We start from the raw sequence: 25,515 nt of genomic DNA, 5'->3' as shown, positions 1-25,515 counted from the left end.
GAAACAGAAAAGGAGTCTTGGTCCTGCTTGGAAAAGCAGTGGGTCCTTGTCGGATTAAACATTTACCCTTAACAATAAGCACATGCTTAAATCCACGTAAGACAAGTGAGACTTAAGAGTGCTGAGCTGGGACTCCACTGCAGAACATTTTCAGCTGTTTTCAACCCTGGAATTTTTTCCCCACATCCTGCAGACGCTGCCGGAAATCCCCAAGACAGCCGAGGGTATTTGGGTATTCACTTCTGCATGTCAAAATTTCCCCATAGGCTTTGCAAAACTTCAACCAGCTCTGCTTTGTGTTTGTCTGAATGACAATGTTAGCTACTGACTTCTGTTGGAGATGGTATAGTTCCAAAAATCAAAGGTTGCTGTAGTGGTTAAATGGAAATAAAAAACAGGCAAACTACCAATTTCCTGCCTGAAATGAAAGTAGCTACCAAGATGCAGTAAAAAAAGTCAACGATTCAAACTGTGTTATTGAGCAGAGTTTCTCAGGACATACCTGAAAGTGACTCTTCACTTTATTTTTCTCATCTATTCCCAGGTAGAAAAGTCTTTCTTTACTGCAATGTGTTGGCAGCAAATAACATTTCATGAGACAGATACAGTCTGCAATGTCCTGTCTGCAGTTCTTATTAACAATTTTCCTACTCATCTATGTCTGTGTCATCTGAAACAAAAGAGTCTACATGTCAGATGTTCATTATATTGATGATGTCCCAATGACAACCAATTTATTTTCCTGCCTTCACCTCGAAGAATTGTATTAGTAATGATGTCTATCTGCTCTAGAGATGCTTTGTTAAAACTGATGGTCTGCCATGAGGATACTTAATTATATCTTCTTAAAGGAACACAATTAAGTTTGCAGGTAAAAGATGGCTCTAGAGTTAAAATGTATTTTCAAATTAGTTTTCCTGCTGGACAGGATGTTTAATTTTCATTTTGGTAGTCAAACTAGAGAATTGATCAGAGCGATCTGGTAAGATGAATGCTCTTGAAAGCAGAGCTGGCACACATCAGAATTATCTTTTAACCTTCAGCCAATGTGATATTTGGTGGTAAAACTGGGGAAGCAACAGACACACATGGCAGTGCACGGAGTCATGAGCACCACTGTGGTAAGGACACTGCTAATGGGGACAGGGCTGGCATCCCCTGTACAGGGCTGTCAACCATTGTGCAGGGAGGGCTCTGCTGAAACTGCAGCTCTTCATTTGCACTTCCATCAAGGCTTCCTGGGACAACAGCAAGGAACCTTCATTCCCAGCCAGGATCTCCAGTACTACTCCTCCTGTAACAAGAAGCTCATCCTGCACATGAGTTTGTGTTTGGCACTGGAACTATAAATATTCCCTGCCTGAACAAGCCTCTGTGGGACACTTGGCCATCCCATAATGGGATACAGGGCTTGGGGCACCGCTCACACTTGGATCCTCTGCCCAGAAAAGGGTCGATGTGAGTATAGGTTGACCAAGAACCAACTGATTCACCAAAACCAGCAGAAAGTGTCCTGTTCTCCTGAACCTTCAGAGAACCAGGGGTCCTTCATCTGTGGTTTCCAAACTGTCCTGACACTGGCAGAAGCAAGACTTTCTGTAACAGCTTCATGTGAATCCTTTTTGGGATAATTTATCCTTTCAGTTCAGTCTCCACAGTTTTCCACATCACCTCTGACATATAGAGTTTCCACATTAACTTTAACATATTCATTATTTTTAGCTGAGCAATTCCTTTCTGAAAGCAAATCACTTTTTTTTTTTCATAGCATTTTGGAAACAACCCCAAAGAGATGCCTGAAAGGAATGTCATGAAAATACATGTAGCAATACTTTCCTGCAATACAAAACAGAACTCATTTAACATGCAGATCTCTGCAAATGTTGGAAACCACCTGCCTCCCAAAGCACACAATTCTGTAGTCCAAACCAGAAAAATAAATAAATAAAAGTATCTACATGCACACACATACACATCTATGGATCCTTATCCAAGTCTATTTTAGTACAGCAGAAACCAGAAACTGTGGATGTAAAAAAGGACATAAAGAAGAAAGTCCTTTGTGCACTACTAATTTAAAAATAGTCTATCATAATTATTTCCAGAATATGTCAACATATAATTTAAAACAAATGTTTTGGATGAAAAAATAGCTTTTAAAATTACTGGTGGCAAGTAATATTTATAATAATATTGATTTTATTTGTGGTCTTTTCTCTCCTGCTTTCTGGTAAGCCACTCATTACTGGAACATATTTACCATACAGTTTGGACAAGAAATTGCCAATCTGTTGTCTTTCTGCAAATTGTACAGTATGATATTTTGTTAGTTGATTTTAATAATGATGATGATACCAGCTGGCTCAATCACATGCTAATATTTCTGTTTATTAACTGGGAAGACAGAAAAACTTAAAATTAAAAATAATTAATACTAAATCACAGAATGGTTTGTGTTGGAAGGGACCTTAAAGATTATCTTGTTCAATGGGCAGGGACATCTTCCACTTTCCCGTGTTACTCCAAGTCCCATCCAACCTGGCCTTGAACACTTCCAGAGATGGGGCAACCACAGCTTCTCTGGGCAACCTCACCACCTCACAGGAAAGAATTTCTCCTGCACATCTAATCTAAATTTCCTCTCTTTCAGTTTGAACCCATTACTCATTCTCTTATCACTACAGTTCCTGATGGAGAGTCCCTCTCCAATAAGTAATGATAATAAATGCACTTCCAGGTGCAAACATCTGGTTGAAATCAATGAATTTAATTAGTTTAATGAGTTGCAACTCATTAAAAGAAAATACTGCAGAGAGTTGGCAAGTATTGATCACAATGTGACCAAAGTCTTCATGCTGATTAAACTTTTCATGTTATTCATGAGTCAATTTTTGAATCAGGCTTTAAGTACTGTACCTGCTCCAGCTGACAGACCAAATCAAAACAAACCAAACCAAACCAAACCAAACCAAAAAAGAGACCGTTCTGAAAAAAAGCCAGATGAGACATTTGAGCTGGGCTGTGTTCAGGAACACTGGGAATATTCTCTGCTCTCCTGGTTCCCATGGTGGGAGATCCCTCTCCCTCACAGATGCTGCTGATGCTGCTTAAGCCTCTCTCTTCCCAGGTTAAAAGTTTCACCACTAAGCCAATCCAGAGCACCAGATCCAATAGATCTTATCCACTGAGGAAACACTGTACTCCAGCACTATGGATTTTCCATGCAAGTACAAGAGATTAAATCAAACCTCCAGATACAACAGAAAAAAAACCCTCCTGTTCTTTAGCAAAGCTTGGATCGAGGTTTAGATCCAAGCTTCATGGCTCAGGATCATTGCCAATTCTGTCATGTCTTTCCATTCCTCTTTCTGGACACGATCAATAGCGGCCGTGCCAGTAGAAATGAGCGTTGGAGGCTGTTTTTAGAGCCCTGGTGATTTGTGCTAAAGCAAAAAAGGAACAATACTCCAGCTGAAGCCTCACTTCATGAAATTTCCATCTCCATCCTGCAGGCCTGGGGTTTGGACGAGGTTCAGTTTTGAGGTGCTTAGCACTCAACTCACCAGCTAACGAGCACCGTGCCGGCCAAGACCTGGTTCTGCTCCGTTTCAACACAGCTTCAACTCGTCACCAAAATCAATAGATGGACTTGAGATTTCACCATAGTAACACACAAGAAAAAATTAAGGGCCCTGGGAATTTGCTCATTTTGCTAGATTTTGAATGCTTTAGTCTAATTCTTTACCACAATGCATGACCCTGGACTAAACCTCTTGAGATTAATTCATGGACCAGCTTTGGCGAGCTCTGCATTCAGCTTATTCTGAGAAAAACATCAACCCTTCATATTACAAGAGGAATGAAATTGTGTGGGTAGGTGTACCTGTGAGAAAAATGTTAAAATTATTCTTGTTCTCTTACACATTTCAAACACAAACCACAGAATTCATGTACTCTTTATAAACAAGCCCTCTATGAGACTTCCACATAAATATTGCATTCAGTCAGGTTCCTGACACATTATTAATAGGTTTTCTGTTTTCACCCAACAGATTTGATAGAAAACATTGTCTGCTCTGTGAGGAATACACAAGAACTAGCTGGCATCCATGCAATATATGCTGCTTGATGTAAATTGCTTCAGAGCTAGACTTACAAAATGTTTATTCAAGGCCTTGCAGCAATCTGTTTGGATACACAGCAGCTAGGGAACATGTCACCTACAATGCTGCTGGGCAGAGTCTCCATTTAAATCATTTTAATGGTAATAAAAGCCATGCTGCACAGAACCCTGTGCAGAGACTGCAAGCCAAGCCGTGTTTAAGAAAAGTTGATCTTTTATTTATCTTTATGGGGGAGCTGATAAACTGAGGCTTCTGCTGGATACCCTCAGCAGAAGCACATGGGGCCTTTTGGTGACAGTGCATCCCTTGGAGTGAAGCTGGGTGTGATACCTCTCCATGTAGTGGCTCCACCTGGATTCAACACTTTACCACATTTTTGTCAACAAATTCATTTTAAAGGTCTTTCAGAATATTTTTTTTTTAAAATACCATTGTATGATACTAAATTATGTGCTTATGCTGACATATGCAAATCAAAAACTTTTGCGGGGCACGAGGACTAAAAAATCATCCTCATATTTACAAACCAGCAATAGTCTTTGCCATCTGAACCTCCAACAAGGAATGTCATATCTGAATGACAATCCACAGGTAAGCTTTCCATCCACCAGCAGCAGTAACATCTGGGGCATCCTATTAATTTGTTTTCTCAAAGGCAATCCCACAAGGATCTGATCAAACAGCCCAGTGGAATCTGAACATCAGGAGGAGATCCTGACTCCAGGCGCTCGCAGACCGATGCTGCCCAGGGCACAGCCAGGTGACACAGAGCTGTGGTGACAGGAGCACAGTGTCCCCCCCAGGCTGTGCTGAGTGCTGTAATGGGTGTGTGGCTGGTGTTGTGCCACACTGGTTGCCAGTCACAACCAGAGCAAGCTGCTGGTGAAGTGCAAAGAGAAAAAGCACTGATCCATCACCAGCCCTGGCTATACCGTGAGAGAGACCACAGGGGTTTTGCTTTGTTTCTCAGCTTGACTCAGCATGGAGCAGGTGCAGAGCTGGCAGCCAGGAGCAGCAAAGCCTAGAAAATGTTGAGCTGAGCAAGGAGGAAATGATGGTGACCCACCATATAATTGCTCTGAGGATAATCTTTCCTCCCCAAAGGCCCTGCAGGGCTGTCTGCAGGCGAGCTCCCGCTTCAGTCGCTCACACACCGAGTTCACAGGATTGGAGAGGCTCTTGCAAATCAGTGCAGCCTCCAAGTTTTAGGTAACAGTATTACCTCTGACAGCCCTACCCCACTCTGTGCAGCTGTCAGATGCATGGTTGTACAGGGCTAGAGCCACATCTATCTCCTCATCTGGTTTTTGTTCAGATCTCCAGATTTTTCTATTCCCTGCTGCCTTTAACTCATTGTCTCCTGTTAAATTGATTGACAGGCTTGGCAACCATGCCCTCTTAAAAAAAAAGAGAATAAAAAAAAAAGCAGTGTCTTGCCAGACAGAGTTTAGAGATGGTTCTGCATACATCTGGAATGTAGCAAACCATGAAACACTGGTGTCCTCTTAAAGCTCCCCTTTAACCAGCCAGAAGTTGCATAAAGACAGTGCTGTAAAGGTCCAGCCCAGCTGGGCTGTAGGTAATGTACCGATGTTGAAGGAAGAACATTTTAAAAAGGCTGGATCATTCTGCTCCTTAAGCTCCCTTGTATTCTCCCTGTAAATCTGGCCACACTCACCATGACTGATCTAAAATATTCCATTTTTAATTAGTTCCAGGCTCGCAAATGTGATTGCTACATCTGCATGACATAGCAGTGCCAAATCAAAGTCTGAGGCTGATGAACAAGTACTGCACAGTTTAAAGACCTGTTGAAGGAGAAAACAGGGCTACTCTACTATTGGAAATGCCTTTTGGAAAGTTTGGAACAGCCAGGTCTCCACCTCAATCTCACATTCCCACTAAAAATGAGAAACTGGGAGATACTCTTTAACTTCTTCACGATTGAAAAAAACAGCTCTCAGAAAAAAATGAAAATTTATAAATGTTGTGCTGTTCTGAAGATGTCTCTCTGCAGAGTTACCACCAGGAATTGTATCTGGAGGCTGGGGAATACCTTGACTCACTGACCTCATGTTTTAAAGCTGTCATGTCTGTTACTGTCTCCTGGGGCATCCCACAACACAGGGGTAGAACAAACATCCCATGTACTCCCAAGTGGCACAACAAACTTCCTTTGCTCTGGATCTCTGCTTACAGTGTCCTCTTTCGGTAGTGTCTAACTCAATGTTGTTGATTCTCTGTCCTCTGTCAGAGACATAACAGTTTAATAAGGATGAGACCCAAATGCTGATGGGAACCCTGTTGTCCCAACAGCCAGGTGCAACCTTTTCTCCATAAATACAAGCCCCTCTGCTATGGAGTTCTGCTGAGCAGCTACTTGAAATGCATGGCACCTCAGGGGGAAGTTAAAGAATTCCTTGAGAAATTATCTTATAAGGAAGACAGTAACATGAGAAGGAATGCATCACTAATAATAAAGCATATGAGCATGGCTGATAGACAGAGAGACAGATAGGCTGAGTGATAGTCCCGAGTATTACTCTGTGGAATTTTATGCCAACTGAAACTAACATTTCTGTGGTTCACAGAAATCATTGCTGTCCCTAATTAGATGTCATGACTAAGCCATCCTAAGTCTGTGCATATGGGGTTTTTTTTTTAATTTTATTTTTGTTAATGTTCTGTGTTACTTTTTTACTCCCTTGAGAGCAAGGCTGAAACTCTCACAAGGACTAGGAGGTGAAATCTAAACCATTACAAACTGTGACTTACATAAATCTTACCATATGCACTTTTGGAATGTCTCTTGTATTTTAAACTAGAGGTCTGTGTGTAAATGTTCTGGCTTTCAAGTCTCAAACCCAGGAAAATGGATGTCTCTCAGCTTTAATAAGATCTCTTGTGCAAGGATAGTAGCACCTGGCTTCCCACTGCAGGATAAAAAGAGGGATTTCCCCCTCTTCTGTGCCTTTGTGAGACCCTATCTGGAGTGCTGCATCCAGCTCTGGGCCCCCAATATACAAAGGATATGGACCCCTAAGAGTAAGTCTAGAGGAGGCCACACAGATGATCCAAGGGCTGGAACACCTCTGCTCTGGAGACAGGCTGAGGGAGCTGTGGTTGTTCAGCCTGGAGAAGAGAAGGCTCTGGGTAGACCTTAGAACACCTTTCAATACCTACAAGGGCTCCAAGAGAGCTGGAGAGGGACTGTGGACAAGAGCATGGAGTGACAGGACAGGGGGGAATGTCTTTAAACTGAAAAGGGTAGGTTTACACTGGGTACTAGTAAGAGATTCTTCCCTGTGAGGGTGGTGAGGCCCTTGCACAGGTTGCCCAGAGAAGCTGTGAACGCCACATCCCTGGAAGTGCTGAAGGCCTGGTTGGATGTGGCTTGGAGCAACCTGGTCTAGTAAGTGGCATCCCTGTCCATGGCAGGGACATTGGTCCCTTCCAACCTAAACCATTCTACAAAATCTGATCACACAATCACTTTGTTTGCAACTTCTTACAGCTCCTGTGGCTGGGGGCTGCTTACAAAGAGGTGCTGAGGAGATGAGACTGGAGTCTCATCTGTTCCTGAGGTTAAGAACTGTCTAGAGGCAACATTCCTTTGCTTCCCAAAGGCTTGAGTCTCTGGCTGGCTGGAACAAAAGCCTGTCTGTTTCTGCCTTGGCTTGTCAGGATTAGCAGTACCTACCTGGGATCTGCAGTGTTGACCATGGCTGTCAATTAAAACTAAACACATTTCAGCATGGCTGCCAGCCAAAAACACAGAACCTGCCAAATAGTAAACACAGAAGGTCTGCCTAGCTTCAAAACAATTGTGCCACCGCTGCGAGGAGAGAGTGCATATAATTCCTCTGTAATCCAGGGGCTGCCAGTGCCAATTCCCAAATGACAGATGAGGTCTTCAAAAGGAGCCCTCCAGAGCTGACTGACTACTATCTTTCTTCAATGTGAGATTTTTTTATTTTGTCATAACCTTTCTTAAAATATTCCTGATTCGTAGCAGTGCTTTTGCTCAGTAAGAAATGAAGGCACTAAAATGCATCAGACACAAATAAAACCACAGCACTTGATCAAAAGACCACAACAAGTGGATTTAGATTTTTTAGAATGGGTATCTACTTGTGATGTTCCGTTAAAGAATCCATTGAGCTTGTATAATTAAATAATAAGGGAAATTATTTTCGTAAAACTAAACCCATAGTGAGGGTGAAACTTTCTTATAAACTCTCTTCTGAAGGGCATAGGACAATCATCATATGGTGGTTCAAACTAACAAAAAGGTGTATCAACTGTAAAAAAAGTCATCTTCCAAACTGAAAATGGATATTCACCACAAGAAATATATCTAAATTAACAGTGATGACTGAAAAAGATCTCAGAAGATGGAAAGAGATTGAGCTGTGCCTGGAAGCTTTGGGACATTTGGACATCTGAAATAAAGTGTCTCAAAGCTGCTCATGCTTGTAGCAGCAGGGAAGAAATGGGGCTGCTCTCATCCCACCTCCATGGGCCTCCAATCCAAAGCTTGGCTCTAATCCTTTGATTAGAAACCTGAAAGCAAACAGTTTCTATTTCCTGAACTATTTAAGAGCAATAGGAAAGACATAAGAAGATGATGAGGAATGGTGACAACTCTACGTGCTGCCCATAAGGTGGTGTGTAAGGCAGCCTGCACAAACTCTTGTGGAGATGATACAGTGGAGACGAGGAGAGACTTATTTCCTGGCATCTCAAGGGCCAGACCTTGGAATGCTGTAGAGTTCTTTTTTTTTAGGTTTGTAAATCATCCTTAAAACCTACAACAGATGAAATATGGTTTTAATTTTATATTTAAAATGGAAACCAAACAAAGATGCCAGAGCACATTCTACTCTGTTTAACTGAACTTGGTAAAGCCTATGACAGCCACGTTTTCTTTTGCCAGAGAAACCCACTTGCCTTTTCAATTAGGCTTAGATTCACTCCAGAAATATGATGTTGCTGGGTTTAAATAGGGCTCACATGTTCTAGCTTTTACCATTATTGCCTCAAACCTCAACCGTGAAGATCTGACAACACGATGGGACAGGTAGATCAAGGGAAAGAAATATGGAGACACTAATAACCAAATACTCTACTTCAATCCCTGCCTTTCATTCTGAAAGCCCCTAAAGCACATTACAAATTGGGTGCTTTATCTCCCAAAACAATTTAATTCACCCATGAAATAAAACCATCTCAGGAGGTGGGGTATGAAGGAGGGCAGAGAAAGAGGCAGATGTTTAACATCAGCCCAATGAAATAATTTTCAATTTAAAAAACAACACAAAAAGAAAACTAGCAAACCCAAAGACCTATTTACACAAACACCAGATACCGCGTCTGTTACCTCTTTACTTTGAGGTTTCCATAAAGCAGGTAATGGAGCTGATACTCAAAATTTACAAAGTCCTCAAAATGTTTTGGCAGCCAACACGGAGTTAAATATTATATATGACTGAATGCCCTTCTGCCTGTCCAGGAGAGGTAAGTGCTCACTTGCTGCTACAGCTTTTCTCCAGAGAAGTACTGCAATGTGAGCCTTCAATGCAGACTTCATCAAAGTATAGCAAGATGCCTTGGTCACCCTGTTTTCTCTAATTTTATGAGTGTAAATAGCTTCACTGAGGAGGCAGTAGTAGCAGAATCACCAGTGTATGGTATTTTTCCATCTGTACATACATGTATAGAAAGAATCACTTTATTATGAGGGTGCTCATCATCTCTCCTTCCATCTGAGCATGATGGGCATTGATGGCATGGAATTTTTGGCAACAAACAGAAAAACAGGTTTGCTGTTTCTGGACTTGCCCACCTTCTCTCAGCAGCAGCCTCAAACGCTGTTTTGTTTTGACATGTGTTTCCAATAAAAACACAAGGTTCATATTGACAAGAGGAATGCTGGAGCAGACCACTAGTATTTCAGAGCAGCCACAAATTCTTCTTTCTCGGAGCCCCCAAGGGTCACTTCCACGCAGCAAGAATCCCAGTCTCTAATTATTCACGTTCCTCCACTGCCAGCTTCATTATCTGGTGAACTACTGTCAGATGAAGCTGAATTTTTCAATTATTTAAAGAGACACTGTCAACTCAGCTCTGCTCTATTTACATACATAAAATCAATAATCCCTTTCTCATTACCTCTGCTGTGTCTGCTTTAAATACTACTGAAGTTTGGAGAGGGGCAGTAGAGGTTTTCTTCTTTGCAGTAAATCCCCCAGAGAGATATTCTGGTGACCCATGTAAGGGCTGGGCTACTAAGATGTGTGAATGAAAACAAAATGTTGCTACTGGGATATGTTGCTGGAATGTCCTTAGTTTCATGCCTTATCTAGAAGGCCCAAGGATTTTTTTTCCTCAGAGTTTCCATCTAAGATTTTGTGATCTAGAAGGCATTTTGCTCCTGACTTAGAAAAGAGCTCTTCTTGTAACCTAGCAAAGGACAGAAAGTTATCAAAGTGAGGGAAGTTGTTCCCATGAACCATGGTTCCTGGCTCTCTGTCATCAAGTCAAATGATGAGGATATTAAAGAATCAAAGGCCTAGTCTGTGCTTCTCCCCCACTTCCTCTCACACATAAGAGAGGAGCAGGAAAAGCTCTGAGGGTCCCTCACAGTACATGCCTTTGGAGCAGGGATGTACAAGGCCCACAGGTCTGGGAAGGCATCAAGCCCTTTTGTACCCTCAGGCTGGGTAAAGGGCAATCCCAGCTTGCTCCAGCTATGCACCTCTTCAGGTACACAAAAATTCCCCTCACAACCCTCCAGCAAGAATTACAGTGCCGTGACCTGGATTTTTCTCCACATGTCTGCAGACCATCCCCAAATGGATTAAGAAGAAATGCAGCCTGTGTGAGCTAAACATCTCCAAGAATCCCCCACAATCCTAGCAGAATAACTGGGAAAAGGGCATTGGCTCCTTTTCATCTCCTTCAGGGGCAAAAGGGACATTTTTAGTGAGTCTCCTTTATTCATCAAAGACATGATCCATGTGTTAAGAACCCTGTCTACACAGGAAACAAGGAGCATAGCCAAAACAACTGATACCATGAGGCTTTTCCTTTTGCATCCCAAACAAGTAAAATAAGTATGGTGTAGCATTTATTTTTTTTAAATAAATTCTATTCAGACTTCCAATAACAACCAAAGGAAAACAATCACAAAGAACACAGAATAAGAAAAGCCATTCCTGAGACACAGTGCTATTACATGCCATGAATTGCCGTGTCTTCCCATTTCACCTCACACTGGCACAAACGATAATGGAAGCCCGAACAAATTTCTTGAACCAGCAAGTCAGGCTCTCAGGAGGAAAATTCAGAACATTTGTTGTCTTTCTACTTTGATATGCTCTACAATCTCACACGAAATCAGGGCTCAGTGGGAACGGCCAGGCTCAGCGTACCAAAGGCAATGGGCTCCCCTCCTAGGGAGCTAATCAAAACCATCCTGTCTCAGCAGAGGGAAGGCTAAAAGCAAAGCACCAGCAAATAACTAAATAAATACAATTGCTACCCCTTAAATAACCTTGTCACCAAAACACAGAACTACACTGATAACTCCATCCTTCTTCTGAGCAAACACACTGGGCGTATTTAACTTGACAGGTTTTTCGAGACTCATATTCCATAGCTTTCCATATTGTCCTCAGCAGGACACAGCCAACAGTCTGGAAAATAATATCTTCTCTAACTCCACTATTCCCTCCCCCACTTTTTTTTTCTTGTAATCATCCATATTATTAATAGGAGGCAGCTGGTTCCCATTAATGTTGGGAAAAGTGGTCTATCTCAGGAATTACGGTTTAAATTGGCTTGTAGTCTGGGGGAATTAGCCATCTGCACCTGGCCTAACATGGATATTTTCAGCCATACTAATCATAAACAGGGCTTTGTCCTAGTTGTGTCCACTTGGGTCTCTCACTCTGTCGGTTTTTTTCCTACTTAGAGAGTGGGGAAAAAAAGAAAAAAAAATAATCCCATTAACCCTTTCACAGAATTAATCAAAACTTAACTACTTTATTACTGTCCTGCATTTTAATTTGTGTTTGTAACTGAACACATCATTTGAGTGGGGCCCAGCACAAGTCCTGTAGCTTTTCAGAGGCTGAAGAAAATTGGCAAGAGGAAGAAGCAGTTGTTTGACAAGCCAGCTGTGATTTAGCAATAACTTCATGACGTCCACACGAAGCTGAATACCATGTGGGCAGGAAAGGCTAAGCACTAGGGTAAGGCTGCAGAGAGGGAGGGTTGCAGTATGTAAAGCAAAAACACCAGGACATTGCAAATTACTCCAAAGAATGTACTGTAATGTAAAGGGAATGTAGGTTTTGGGGTAGCTTTTCCCCCTGCCTTCCATTTTATGCCCATATCTGGCAAAATGGTTGTGTTTTCCAGTGGTTTGGGGCTGAGAAAAATGTGGATTCAAAGGTGAGTGAAAATAGATGACATCATCAGGTCAGGGGACTGCTCTCTTTGTCTCACAGACTTGGCAATGAAGGTATAAGCTCTATCCCACCTCCAAACTCTACAGGGAATCCATCCACAACTGCAGTTACAGGAATGAGTAGTTATTCTACAGAGCCTATCCAGAAGTTTGACCACTTTTTTTTTTGAACAGCTGGATCTTTGCAAAGATTTGTGAAGGACAGGATTTTCTCTCTCTCCCCATCAATCTTGCTGCCTTAGTGATTATAAATGGACAGTGCTAATGTGTTTAAAAACTGTATAGACAAGGTCTGGGAGAATAAGTTCATCAGTGGCTGTTAATGATCTGGACAAGAGTTTTGGCTTGAAAGCCACTGAACTACTGCACGCTGGAACTGCTGAGGCTCTGCCAAGGAACTGCTCAGTCTGATCACGTCCAAATCTCCTACTCTCCCTACAGACAGGATATTGCATTAGCCATGACACTGTAGCTGTTTGTACACACACCGTTATGAGGGCTTGTAGTGCAAGCAAAAATACACTCTTTAATCTGTCACTCACAGCTTCTCTATAGTCTTGGGGTTTTGTCTGAACAAAGCCAGCTCCAGTGGCCACTTTTTGTGGTACAGCATCCCTTCTCCACCCAGACCTACCGTTGGACTACTGCACTGAGGTGCCAAATCCAGTGTTGTGCCAATACACAGTCATCCCCCACTATGTCAAATGCCAGCATGTCCTGGCACGGCACATCTCAAGTATAAGGAGTCAGAGAGTTCCTTACAGCTCCCTCAAGTTTCCACCTGGTTGATGGGACCACCTAGCTCTAAATGGGTTTGTTTGCTTGCTCATTCCTTTTGCAGGATCCAGCGAAAACAAGCAGCCAAAACGCTGCCCTCTCATGCAAGAGCCTGTTGCCATGCTATCTGCAGCTTCTCTGGGATCAGGAAGTGCCAAACACTTGGAAAACAGCTTGGGTCTTCCAGGCCAATTTGGAGTCTCAAGAGGCCCAGATAGTTTGGATAACCTACAGTCAAGCATTACAATTTATGGGAGCTTTTCCAAACCAAACTCTGAATCAAGTCACTCACCCATCAGTAACTGAAACACCTCTCAGAACAAGGTGTGCTGCCAAGTGCTGCGAGGTAGGGCCAGGCAGCAAGGAGAAGGGACAGGGTCAGCTGGGGATGGACTGCTGAAGCCAGGCCTTGGAGGGCAGGGAAGGTGCAATCACCCTTCTATGAAAACATGGGCAAACAGCAGGCAGCAGAAGGAAACAGAGTATAAGGGAGGTAGTTTTTAATATGCAACTTTGAAAAACCCATTCAGCTGCCCCCAGACAGATCTAAATCAGGAGGAACTGGTTTGTGAGAGTAGGGAATAGTGCCAAAGCCACAAAGGGGAAAGATAGAAACTACATCTGCAGTGAAGATCAGTGTAGTTCCCAGAGGACTGAAAGGTCCCAGAGCACCTTGTCTCCCCAAATGTAAGGTACAGTAAAAAAGGAATGAAAGGAAGGAGGGGAGGGCAGAAAGACATCCTTAATCTTGGTGAGCTCTTAAGTTTACTGAGACAGACACAAATTCCTGGAAATGAGAGTTCCCACCTCTTCAGGGAGGAGGATTTAGGCACAGAAGCCAGAATAATGAATCTTGCACAAGAAAGGTGTATTAACAACAAAGTTATAGAAACTACACAAAATAATAACTGAGAGAAAAGGCACCTGTAATCCCCAGATACGTCGTGTTGGAGGTGTGCACAGTATCCATGATTCAGATGCAGTAACTCAGGAGAAATAGAAACCAAAAGCAAAGACTCCCCTGTGACTTGTTCCTTTGCCTGAGTCCACCAGCAACAAACCAGTCCATGACTTCCACCTGCTCTGACTCTCGTCCTCCTCCTAATTGAGGTACTCAGGGCCTGTCTTTGGAGTAATTGGTGCAGTGTCTGGTACACTGCAAACCTGCTCTCCATGTCTGCTCTGGCTGGACAGTTAAACTTACTTCTTCTTCATGACAGCACAGATCATAAAGTCCAGAACAAAAAGTGCAAAAGCCAGAGACAAACTCTGCTGGCTGGAGATGCAGCTGTGGAAAAAACTTGCAGAGGAAATGAGACAAATCCAGTTAGAGCACCTTTGGGACACAATGAAAAATGTTTTCCATCGCAAGCAGGATGATATTCACAGCATCACCATCCCTTCACATCTGAGGAGAGAGATATTTTTAACCATAAAAAAGATGAGAACCAGAGATATCCCAACCTTGCTTTTGCTGACCTTTCTTTTCTCTCATGAGCAACAGTCATGTATTAAACTGCTGTGATAACCAGAAGGATAAACCATCAGGAAGCTCAATTTAACAGCAAGGAAAATACTGACAGGAAATACTTCAGGAGGTTGTGGAGATGCATCTCCTTCCAGCTTTTCCTACCTGCTTCTATCACAGAGCCACCATCACCCCGCAGCTACATAGACTTTTTTGTAGCAAATAATCTACCTGTAAAAAATACATTTATTTCCATCCCATTCCTGAATTTCTGTGCACGTCCCCCATCCCAAATAATCCTCATTGGTGCATTTCAAAGCCAAACCTCTTGGAACACCCTGGATCTTGGAGACTGACACCCTAACCATAGTTGGTCCTTCAAGAAGAGGGATTCATGTCACCAACCTCATCACACAAGAGCCTCTGAAAATCCAAAGCTTAACATGCTGCTTGACTCCAGCAAAAATGCAGTCTTGTAACAAAATAAACACAAGAAAAACCTCTTAATAGCGCAAAGACCTAATTCAGGGAGTAGATCTCATTATGGGAATAGCACGTGTCTGTCTTACAGACCTTAAGGACCACATGCTTTGCTTATTTCAGAACCTGACTCCATAAAACGAAACACTGCAGGATAATCATATTTATTTGTTTGGTTTTCCACTTTGTTCAGTTATCCCAGCTTAAATCTAAGCCAAATGTTACACTCCAAAAACCCCATGGATATACATGTTTTTTGATTTACTAACAGAAGTAACAAAATAGGTTACTAAAGCCAAGACCAGAGGTCCTCATTTGTAACCATTTATCCTCACATAGTTAAAGGTCACCCACAAATTACAGACTGTGGGTTCTAGCACCATTTTATATATATAAATATACATGTATATTTACAACTGCTACATACTTATTTTCCACGGTGTGGTGCCCAGTGTTTCTGCTGCAGCCTGAAACGGAGCTGCCTCACAGGAAGGCTGTGCCTGGTGCTAAGTTTAACACACAGGAGCTGTTTTTGTTGCTTATGAGTGAGAGGAGGAGTGGTAACACGGTTAAATCAGTTGTGCCCAAGACAATCAAAGGTAGCTGTTGTGGTTTGTGAGCTAAATGGCTGCTCGTGTCCTACATGAAATAGAGAAACAAACCTAGAAAACCATCCCGTTAAGAAATGACTCACTAGACCAGAAAAAAAAAAAATTGTTTGCAACTATTCCTATCTTTTTCTTAATTGAAGGAGAGATTGGAATGACAAGTTGAAGTTTTAAACATCAAAATGTCTACATAACCATAAAATTTGTGAAGAATTATAAAAATGAAGGAGTTGTACTTACATTCTCATTTATGAATCTTTAGGAATGAGCCTTTCAACATTTCTCTGTAGCTCCTGCCACCTGAAAAACTGAAAACCTGCATTCTCAGGGAAATTCATGACTCAGGAAATCAACACTTTAAGAAAAACTGCACACACTGTGTGACCAGCACTAGAACTGTGAAAGTGGGCAATAAGCCTGTGTAAATTGATTACCCTGCAAGTTTATAGGGCCAGTGAAATTATTAGGGAGTAATTTGTAGTCACCTACAAAAAAGAGGTCTCAGGTTAAGCAGATGGTGTGTTACCATGCAGGGAACACTTAAAGCCAGTGAGATGGAGCTTCTACATTATTTACAACTTGCCATTTAAATTAGGTTTCAAAGCTGACCAGACTTCTATAGATTTCTTCCAACCTGAAACATTCTGTGAGTTTAAGATTTTGGCATATATCTCTCTTCAGTGGGGGGTGGGGAGGAAGGCTTTTCAAAATGCAGAAAGAAGTCAATCCTGGATGAAAAGTCAGAGGTGAGAAAAATGAGGTGAGAAAAATAAATAAATGATTATTTAAGCTTGGGCTTTAAATAATGTCCTCCCTGCAAAATGTGTTTTGAAGTTTTGGCATTTTCTAAGCAGTTCTTCAAGGGAGTTATACAGACCCTTCAGTTCTGTGCTGCTGGGTGAGGTTCAGCACAGTGTTGCTCACTACTGTGAGGGACTTCACACACTCTGCACTCTTAGACTTGGTGCAGTATGTACAGACTGATGCTGTCTCCCTTTGAATCCCTCCAGCTCTTTCCCTTGGTCTCTAGTTTTATTTCTGATCAGACTTCCCATGAAGAGTCACCACAAATTCCTAAGTCCCTAAAGATAACTTAGGTTTTCTTGCAGACTCAACAGCCCCACATACTCCACCTGGGAATAATACATGGAAAAATTACCAAACCTTGTGTTTCACACAAAAGAAAGAGATTTATCTCATTAAAAACCATTCTTTATATTCCAGCTTTAAACGGACATTTCTCACTTTGCTTTCCTCTTTTTCTCACCTTCCATCCCTGTTCAAGCACAACAGCCCCAGAAGACAGAATCATAGGATGGTTTGGGTTGGAAAAGACCTTAAAGACCATTGAATGCCAACTCCTTGCCATGGACAAGGATGCCTTGCACTAGACCTGGTTGCTCAGAGCCCCCTGGGACTGTCCCCATGCACAGAGACAGGGCAGTCCCCACAGACTCGTGCTGCTGCCTGTGCCCCATGTTCTGCCCCATGTGGGCAGACCAAGTGCTGAGCCAAGGGGGCAAAGAGGTAAATACATGAAACTGCCCCCCAAAAGTGGGAAGACAAAACAGGGCATACACAGGGCAAAGGGAGAAGAAACCAAGCTCTGCTTCTCCCGGCTTTCTGCTCCCTTAGAGAATCACACAAGTACAAAATCGTGAAAACAATAACCCCAGCTGCAAAGGCAATGAAGCAATTTGTTAGGGAGATGACATTTTTAATGAGAAACACTTGCTGGAGGAGAACAAAAGGCCCTGTTTGGTCAGAGAGATGCTCTTGATACTCTTCTGAAGTGCATGAAAAAGTAATTTCATTTAAGCGTCATACACAGAGCAGCTGAATTTCCTGGGGCTCCAGATGTTGTCCTGTGCAGATGCTGAACAAATGGAACTCTGTCTTGATGAAATGAAAATAAAAAAGCAAGCCTTCCTAAACCAAAACCCATGCACCAGAGTATTTCATATCTTACAAGAAGAAAAAGGGAAGAGAAAAAAAGAGAGAAAACCACGTAAATTGGAGGAAAAGGGAGTTCTTGAACATGGCAGTGTTGCCCATAGGATAGGGTTCTTAATCATCTGATGGATAATTGAAGGAGAAGAGAATCTGGATTTGCAAAATACTGAGATCTGGCCCTGATGCCTCTTTTTCTTGGCTTTACTCCATTTCTCTTTGACAGTTATCTGGCTGTGTTTACACTGAGTTTGTTCCCTAAGAAGGGACAGATTCTGCAAGCTTTTATTAAAAGAAGTTACTGGAACATTCTGGGGTGAGTGACAGATTCAGAATCAACAACTGAAAACTATAATTGATATTTACAAAGGGTAAAAGTGCAAGCCTGATTCCTAATTGAAATGACACAAGTTTATGTCCTGAATTTTGGGGAGGGCAAGAGGTTTGGTGCCTCAGTAGTAAAAGCTTTTGAAATAAGAGATCAGACCAATATCAGCTCTCACATTAATGAAGACTAATGAAGTATAATGACCTTGATATTCAGCTACTTCATTCCTGAACTTTGGGGTGGGTGACAGAAGTAGATGTAGATGATTCCTAAGCTTTGTAAGCCATACAGGGCCTATACAGATCCTGATGTAAATCAGAATAGCCTTAGGCCTGCTGGCTTATGCTCTCTTTTTTTTTTTTTCTGCCTTTTTAGGCTCTGAAAAATGGACACTATTCACTCTTTCTTCTAAGGCACAAGTCTCCTCCTGCCACAACATTATCCTTCTGCTAAGTGGTAGCAGATGACAGAGTCCAAAGCACTGCACAAACACGAGAGCATTCCTGCCTCTTACTCAGGGCCCCTTCCCAAGAAGGCAATGCTGTCACAGACAACTCTGCCTTTGGAAAAAAAAAAACAAAACTAAAAGCCAGGTTTGTGATGCTGGTCCATCAGCAGGTGGTACTGTGTAGTCAGTTTATAGTGAACGAAGTGAGAACGATAATATTGTTCTAAATTGGGATTTGGAGAGGGTGGTTAGCATCACATCTGACACCTCCCTGAAGGGCAAAGCTTAAGGGTGACACACCAGAGTACACACCAAACCACGGGGAAGCACACAGTGGGTGTGTTAAGTAGATCTGAATAAGAATAGAGCTAAAAAATTGAAAAATAAAACAATGTAGTACATGCAAGTTATGAGAAGCTGGGGACTGACCTTTTGTTTCTCTCTGCTGAGAGGTAGGATGAGGCAGAGAGCAGCCACTCTCCTGCTCAGCGGGAAGAAGCTGCTTCCATTAAGTCTCACCGGTCAGAGAGAAGTGATCTTGGAGTTCAGGCAAGAAGTAGATAAGAGGACTGAAAAAGAACATTCCTTGTTATTTTTTAAAAGTAATGCGTCATAGGTCAAATGACCTAGTTTTGTCCAAACTCAGTCAAACCTAAATCTTAGATGACCTAATGTAAACATCAGCAAACCAGCCACGGTGCTGGTGGCTCACAGAGGAGCATTGTGCTTTGGAGAAACCTGCTTGAAGCAATGCAATAAAAACGAATTGACCTTAGGATGGAAAAATTAATTTTTTACAGAATTATTGGGTGTGATCTAGTGACTGCACTGAATAATCCGAGTTCCAACAATAGGTAATGCTTTTAAGCATGTTACCAGGTTTTGTTTCATGCATATGTTGCCAAAGTAATCCCTTTGCATACACAGAAAGTAGTCAGTGAAACTTAACTTCTGGTGAGCACTTATGAGAGCCTTCTACAAGCAAGCAATCTGTTACTTTATATTCTAAAGAGGTTTCCTTACGGCCTGCCCCCACCAGCAATCAGCAGCATACCAACAGTCTCCAAGTCTTGATTGCTAATGAGGAGAAAAAAAAAAATCAGTGGGGAAGAGGGAAACTAAAGATAAATAAGGTATTTTGCTCTCATTTTTTCTCTGAGCACACCCTACAGCAGAGTGTGCTTGAGCCATGTGGGATACAGGTTTAATCCCACAGAACTTTTGCTGCAAGGATTTCGGGGCAGGGAGCATTTTAGCATTTCCAGAGCAACAGCAAATGCTGCCACATGAGCCAGCATAAAGGAGACAAACAGGGAGTGGTGCTGAGGGACTGGGGACCTCAGGGCAGTGAGAGAGCCACACGAACAAGGCAGAGTATTTTTAAGGGTGACCCTCTTATTAAGGGTAACACCATTCCAGAGCAGGCACTGTTAAATCCTGCTCATGGGAGTACACAAGGCAAAATGTCACTGGAACCTCATGTTCCCTCTCTCCTGTGTCATTTTCCCCAGAAATCCAAGGGTCATCTGCATGGCAGATGCTAGGCCTTCATCTGACAGAGAAGCCAGTGGAAATGGGCTGTGTGCCTCTCCTTAGAACCATGGAATTCTCTCTCCTTGTGCATCTCCAAGCAATGGGCAGCCAGACAAATCTTTGGTAGTGTAGCAGAATCCAGGGTATCATTAGAACAACCTGTATTCAAAATCCAGATTCCTCATATCCAACTTTTCAGGGACTTCTTGGCCTTCTCTATATTTCTTTTGATATTGTAAAATAATTTTTTAAATTCCCTTAGACATAAATATAAAATAATTTCTTAAAATCATCTGGAATACCCAGCTTCCTCACAGATTGCTAAGTGAACACACTTATCCCCTCAGAAACACCAGGGAATGATGATTTCCTCATTCAGGAATCGAATGTTCACTTTCATGGGTCATTAGAGATGGATAGCTCTAAAGGTAGTCTAAACCTTTAAACTCCCCTGTCTTTTAGTTAGGGGAGAAAACCAAGAGAAAGACAAAGAGAGAGGAAATAATGAACATTTGCAAAGCCACTAATGAGCTATTGTGGGTCATTACTTTTATTTCCAATAGGAATTTAAATTACAAACTGTTTTGAGAATCACTTGTATTAGGCATTTACTTCATAATGAATGTGACTGCAATTTTAAAAAGCTGGTGCGCAGGATGGTAGAGAGGCCATAAAAAACCCAAGTTACATATTGAATTCAGTGTACACATAATGACCATATTATTTCTAGGGAATTAACTTTTTTTCCCCCCTAACTTTCCAGACTCTGAATCATTTTCTAATAGGATCTCAACAGGCAATAGTATTAAAAATGTGTTAGATGTTAGCATCTGGGCCAGGAAAAGCATGACAATCTAATATAGAGAATCTAACCAGGGCAGTCATCCAAACCTGCCATCCATCTTTCTGTTCTCTGTGGTGTCTCTCCCACTTCAGGGTACATAGATTGAGCAAGTCCTTGGAATAATGGCATTTAAATGAGGTAAAACCTACCTGATGACGTTTCCTTGCCAGGCAGGTTGCAGGTCCCAGAGAACTGATACCCAAACTACAGTTGTCTTCCTCTCAATAATGTCAATTTGAATACAGGAGTCGTTTCAGCACATGGAAGCAGATTAAACCAGCAATCTCATTCCATTAAAGGGAAAAGAGAACCCCAAAGCCCCAGCTGTCATGATCTTGACACTTGATTTTCATTCCACAGTGGAACAAAAATGAAACCTTTCAACAATTCTCATGAAAACTTTCAGGAGAGAGAGACAAGCCAGAGTAATGAACTTGCTGGGTGGGTAAGATCAGCAAACTGGAACAGCCACAGTGGGGGAATTTGAAAAAAGGGGCTGATGCCACATTTTTGTACTCGAGACAGAAGATTCAGTTTCAAGATCCTCCTTTATATTAAACAAATCTCATTATAACTATAAGGCAGTCTGGTCTGAAAAACTTATTCTTTTCCAGTTTTCAGTAAAATGGCTTCTTTAATAGAAATATTTTTAGTTTCTTTTTTTTTCTTTTTTTTTTTTTTCTTTTTTTTCTTTTTTTTTGGTGATCCTAAGCCCTAAGCCTGTGGGGAAAAATACCCAAAATCTTATTTTGACTAGCATGAAATTCACTGTCTAGATTTAGGATGTCTATTTACCCTCTTCCTATTTATCACAGTAGAACAAATGAGGTCACATTGGGAAAGGAGCAGTAAATACCTAAATCAAGAATACCTGCATCTTTCCAGTATGTCCACTTTTTCTGAGGTGTCCAGGGGGGCTAAATATTAATCAATCAGCTGCACAATGTACAGCTGCACATCATATTTGGATGCTAGCAAGCTTGATTAAAGTCTTTCTTCAGTAGTGCAGACTGCTAAGAAACCATAGCTGTCTTTGAAGGCTTAAAATTGCCAAAGGCAATATAAAAAGAAAGAAGAAAAGGCATTTTAAACAAATTAGCCCATTCACGTGTTTTAGCTTAGCAATCTTTGCAGAGAATCAAAGGAAGCAAATTATTCGAGTACACTTCTGGGGGTTCTGTGTGCAATGGTTATGTTCCCTCCCTTTGGGATAGATTTGCATAAAGGAGCTGAACTCAAGATTTGTTCAAAACTTAAAACTAAAGCTTTAGTGTTTAGAGGTATTTTGTTTTCCTACTCAAACACACAGAATGTGGTCAGAACAATGGGCACTTTCTTTGGGCACTGTGTCCAGTCCCTTACACTGCAGGTACATATCAGAGAATTATAGAATCATTCCGAAACAATAATTTCTTTGAAAAGCTACTTTAAACATTCACGATAACATCAAGATGCTGCCTCTTCTTCTAACGTGGACATTCCACTTTATGCCAATGAACCTGCCTACATCAAAAAGCAAATGTCTTGCAATCATTAATCCACAGGGAGACACAATGAAATGTGTGAATTTGGAAACATTTCTTTTGTAGTTGCTGGGCTTCACTTATACTTTGCATGTCTGCTTGGATGACCCCATGAATACATTAGTCCAGTTGGGCTGGGGTGCTCTAAAGTCAAAATCCATTTAACTGAGCACATTTTGTGTTCTCAGTACCCCATTCTAGATGCTCCTAGAACAAGGACATCTCTGAGTTTCTAAAAACTCCAGTGGCCAGTAGAAAGTAACTTCTCTGTTTAGTTTAGTACTGACTTGGAAAATGCCTAAACAAGACAGAATGGTTTTTATTATTATAATTATTATTATTATGGTTTTAAGCAAAAGATAAAACAAGAGGGAACAAAAGTTAAAGCTATCGAGACTGAATGGTGTTTATTTTAATTCCAAAAGAAAAATATTTACTTCCAAGGCTTGAGTATTTGCAATGTCCTTATTAGTTAGAGTGCATAAAAACAACAGAGGGAGGAAACAACATCTGTAATGGAAAAATGGGCTACCCAGATGTTACAGGACTTTCACTGAATTCCTACCTGTGTGTGGTTATTACAGACACTGAGGTATAAAGCAGAACGCTGCTCATTTTTATTGCAGGAGAGACTACATGCAAGCATGTGCATTATGTTCTAGTGTGTTCCATCCATTATTCACTGATATTTTTGACATACAACTTTGCTTTTGCCATGAATATTTACCTCAAAACAACTTGTGAAGAAGCTGCTGCATAAAGTACTCAAATTACTGGGAATCCCAGGAAACACCAAACATTTGGTTCTGCATTTTGTTAAGAGTATTTTCAGAAAAACTCCAATTTTGGCCTGGTAGTCTCATCTGTAAAACATTCAGGCTCATAATATTTCATGAGAACATTTACATGAGGGAAAAAAAAAAAAGAAAAGGAGCAATAGAAACTTCATTTTGGCTTTAATTATAGTTGTTACTGCAGATCAAGGGATATTAAAATAGTCCACTGCAGATGGACTCGCATATATATTGAATCAGAGGTTCGAAGTGAAATATTTCATCGGCAAGTTGCTCATAACTCCTTATGGGTGCACCACAGGGTAAGCCAGCCAGTAAGACAAAAATCTATTAAAACACCTTTCTAAGGCTTTCACTCTGAGACTAAAGAAGAGCACTGATTTTCTTATATTAATATTGCATAAATACAGACTGAAGGCTTCTCCATAGATATTTGTTAAGGTGGGAGGGAGTCTCTTTACAGAACGTTTTGGGAGTGTGCTGCTGTGTTCACACTTCTGGCAAGGAGGGGAGGAAAGGAAAAAAATGGGTTTGAACAACTTTTTGCACCTCCTAAGCTATGCAGGACAATCTCTCTACTAAACATCTCTTATGGGAGAAAAATGCTCATTCTCACAGATTCCTCAGTGGTGATTTATGGGGTTTGTCTCCCAGTTGAGTAATTCCATAGCAGAATAAAGCATTACTTGATCAAGTTCCTTGATCAACTGGTCAAAAATCAAAGATCTGGTTCTTAGAACCCCTCACAAATTTGGATTTCATTACCAATCTGGAAGACTTAAGATAGCAACCACAGGCCTTGTTCACACATTTTTCTATAATTAGGTTACCTGCCCCCGCAAAGAGATCCTCACACAGTGAACGTCTGTAGAAAGACAAAGATACTTGGAAAGAACAAATGGAACCACTGCCACACCTGGAGAATGGCATATCTCATTTTAAATTGTCCCTTACAAACTTCAATACAGGAGCAGTGGATGAGAGTTAAGTGGGTATGTTTGGGATAAGGGAATGAGTTGCTGAGATATATGAGGATTTAAAGGAAAACAATTTGATTGAGAGGTTTGTTCTGTAGGGAGGGTCCAAAGATAGGGCCAGAGCAAGAAGTCCAGAAGGTTGTTTTAGCAGCAATTTCAGCAGATTGAAATAGCCAAATCAAGTCCTTCAGCCAGCACGAGCAGTCAGAGAGAGCAATCTGAGAAGGTAAAAAGAAAAAAAAAAGTTTGTCTTTTCTCTCCCTCTGTAACTGCCTTGCTGATGTGATTTTACATGTTTACTGTCATGCACGTGGAGTGCAGTCAGAGGCAAAGAGGAGGAGGGAGAGGGAGTAGGAAGTCAAACAAAAGTCATGTGAAAGGAAAGTCTGGAGTAAAAATAGCATGAAAGCCCCATTCTGTTACCACGGGGCCAGATGTGGCAAGGCAACGTATCTAGAAACAGTGTGGGTCTCAGATGGTGTTTTCATGCCCATCTCTATTTATACTGGTGATATATTACCTTTATTACTGCATTCATGTGCATCCACTGCACCCACAGTGCAGTCTCTGAGCTGTAGTGCAAACCTGAGTAATTGCATTAATTTATCACACACACCTTTGCCTCACTACCTCCTCCCTCCTGAATTCTCTTAGCCTTCCAAACAACACTCTTATGTTAGAAAATTTTAAAGTGTTTAAGAGGGAGGAAACCAGTAGGGCTCTATAAAATCTGAATAAGGTGTTACAAAACATGCCCTGAGAATATGTTGGGTCCATCCTTCTTTAACAGTGCAAACCAAGAGTAACACCAGTGTAGTTACACTGCTGCTCTATTAGAGGACGACACCACAGGCCAGATCCAAGAACCACAGGGTGAAATTGCCTCCAGGACTAATAAAGCTTAATATCTCTTGTAAAATTATTAACCCTAATTAGGGTCATTATAGCTCCTTAGCACTAGCACCTCACTTGCTTGCCTATGTTTTAAAAGCAGTCCAGTTTTTGTCACCACTGTTGGTGTTCAGAGGTTACTGCAGAACATCTCTGTTAATGAAGCACACCCTTAATTTTTATGGCCGAAGTGAATAAATTTTTTTTTCTGTTCCCCACAATGAGATGAAAAAGTGAGCTAATAAAACTCTCACAATAAAAAAATCTCACTCCAAGCAGATCAGCCCCTAAATTTGC

The 25,515-nt window shown here is 41.5% G+C and overlaps 1 long non-coding RNA gene across 3 annotated transcripts in view; it reads right to left on the bottom strand.

Moving 5' to 3' along the window:
* The window catches only part of LOC121669899, a 213,490-nt gene that overhangs the window by 6,411 nt on the left and 181,564 nt on the right, over nucleotides 1–25,515 (bottom strand). For all 3 annotated transcript variants that reach the window (XR_006017928.1, XR_006017927.1, XR_006017929.1), the window contains 3 exons: nucleotides 23,284–24,545; nucleotides 19,086–19,225; nucleotides 16,171–16,238 (listed from right to left, as the gene is read on the bottom strand). This is a non-coding gene — a long non-coding RNA (uncharacterized LOC121669899). The remainder of the gene's footprint in view (nucleotides 1–16,170; nucleotides 16,239–19,085; nucleotides 19,226–23,283; nucleotides 24,546–25,515) is intronic.

Source organism: Corvus kubaryi, unplaced genomic scaffold (genome assembly GCF_017639235.1).
Source record: "Corvus kubaryi isolate FWS band 111438036 unplaced genomic scaffold, C.kubaryi_AGA036_p1.0 37394, whole genome shotgun sequence".
Taxonomy (NCBI): domain Eukaryota; kingdom Metazoa; phylum Chordata; class Aves; order Passeriformes; family Corvidae; genus Corvus; species Corvus kubaryi.
Note: the sequence above shows the minus strand (reverse complement) of the source record. Positions and strands in the feature narration are given on the sequence as shown.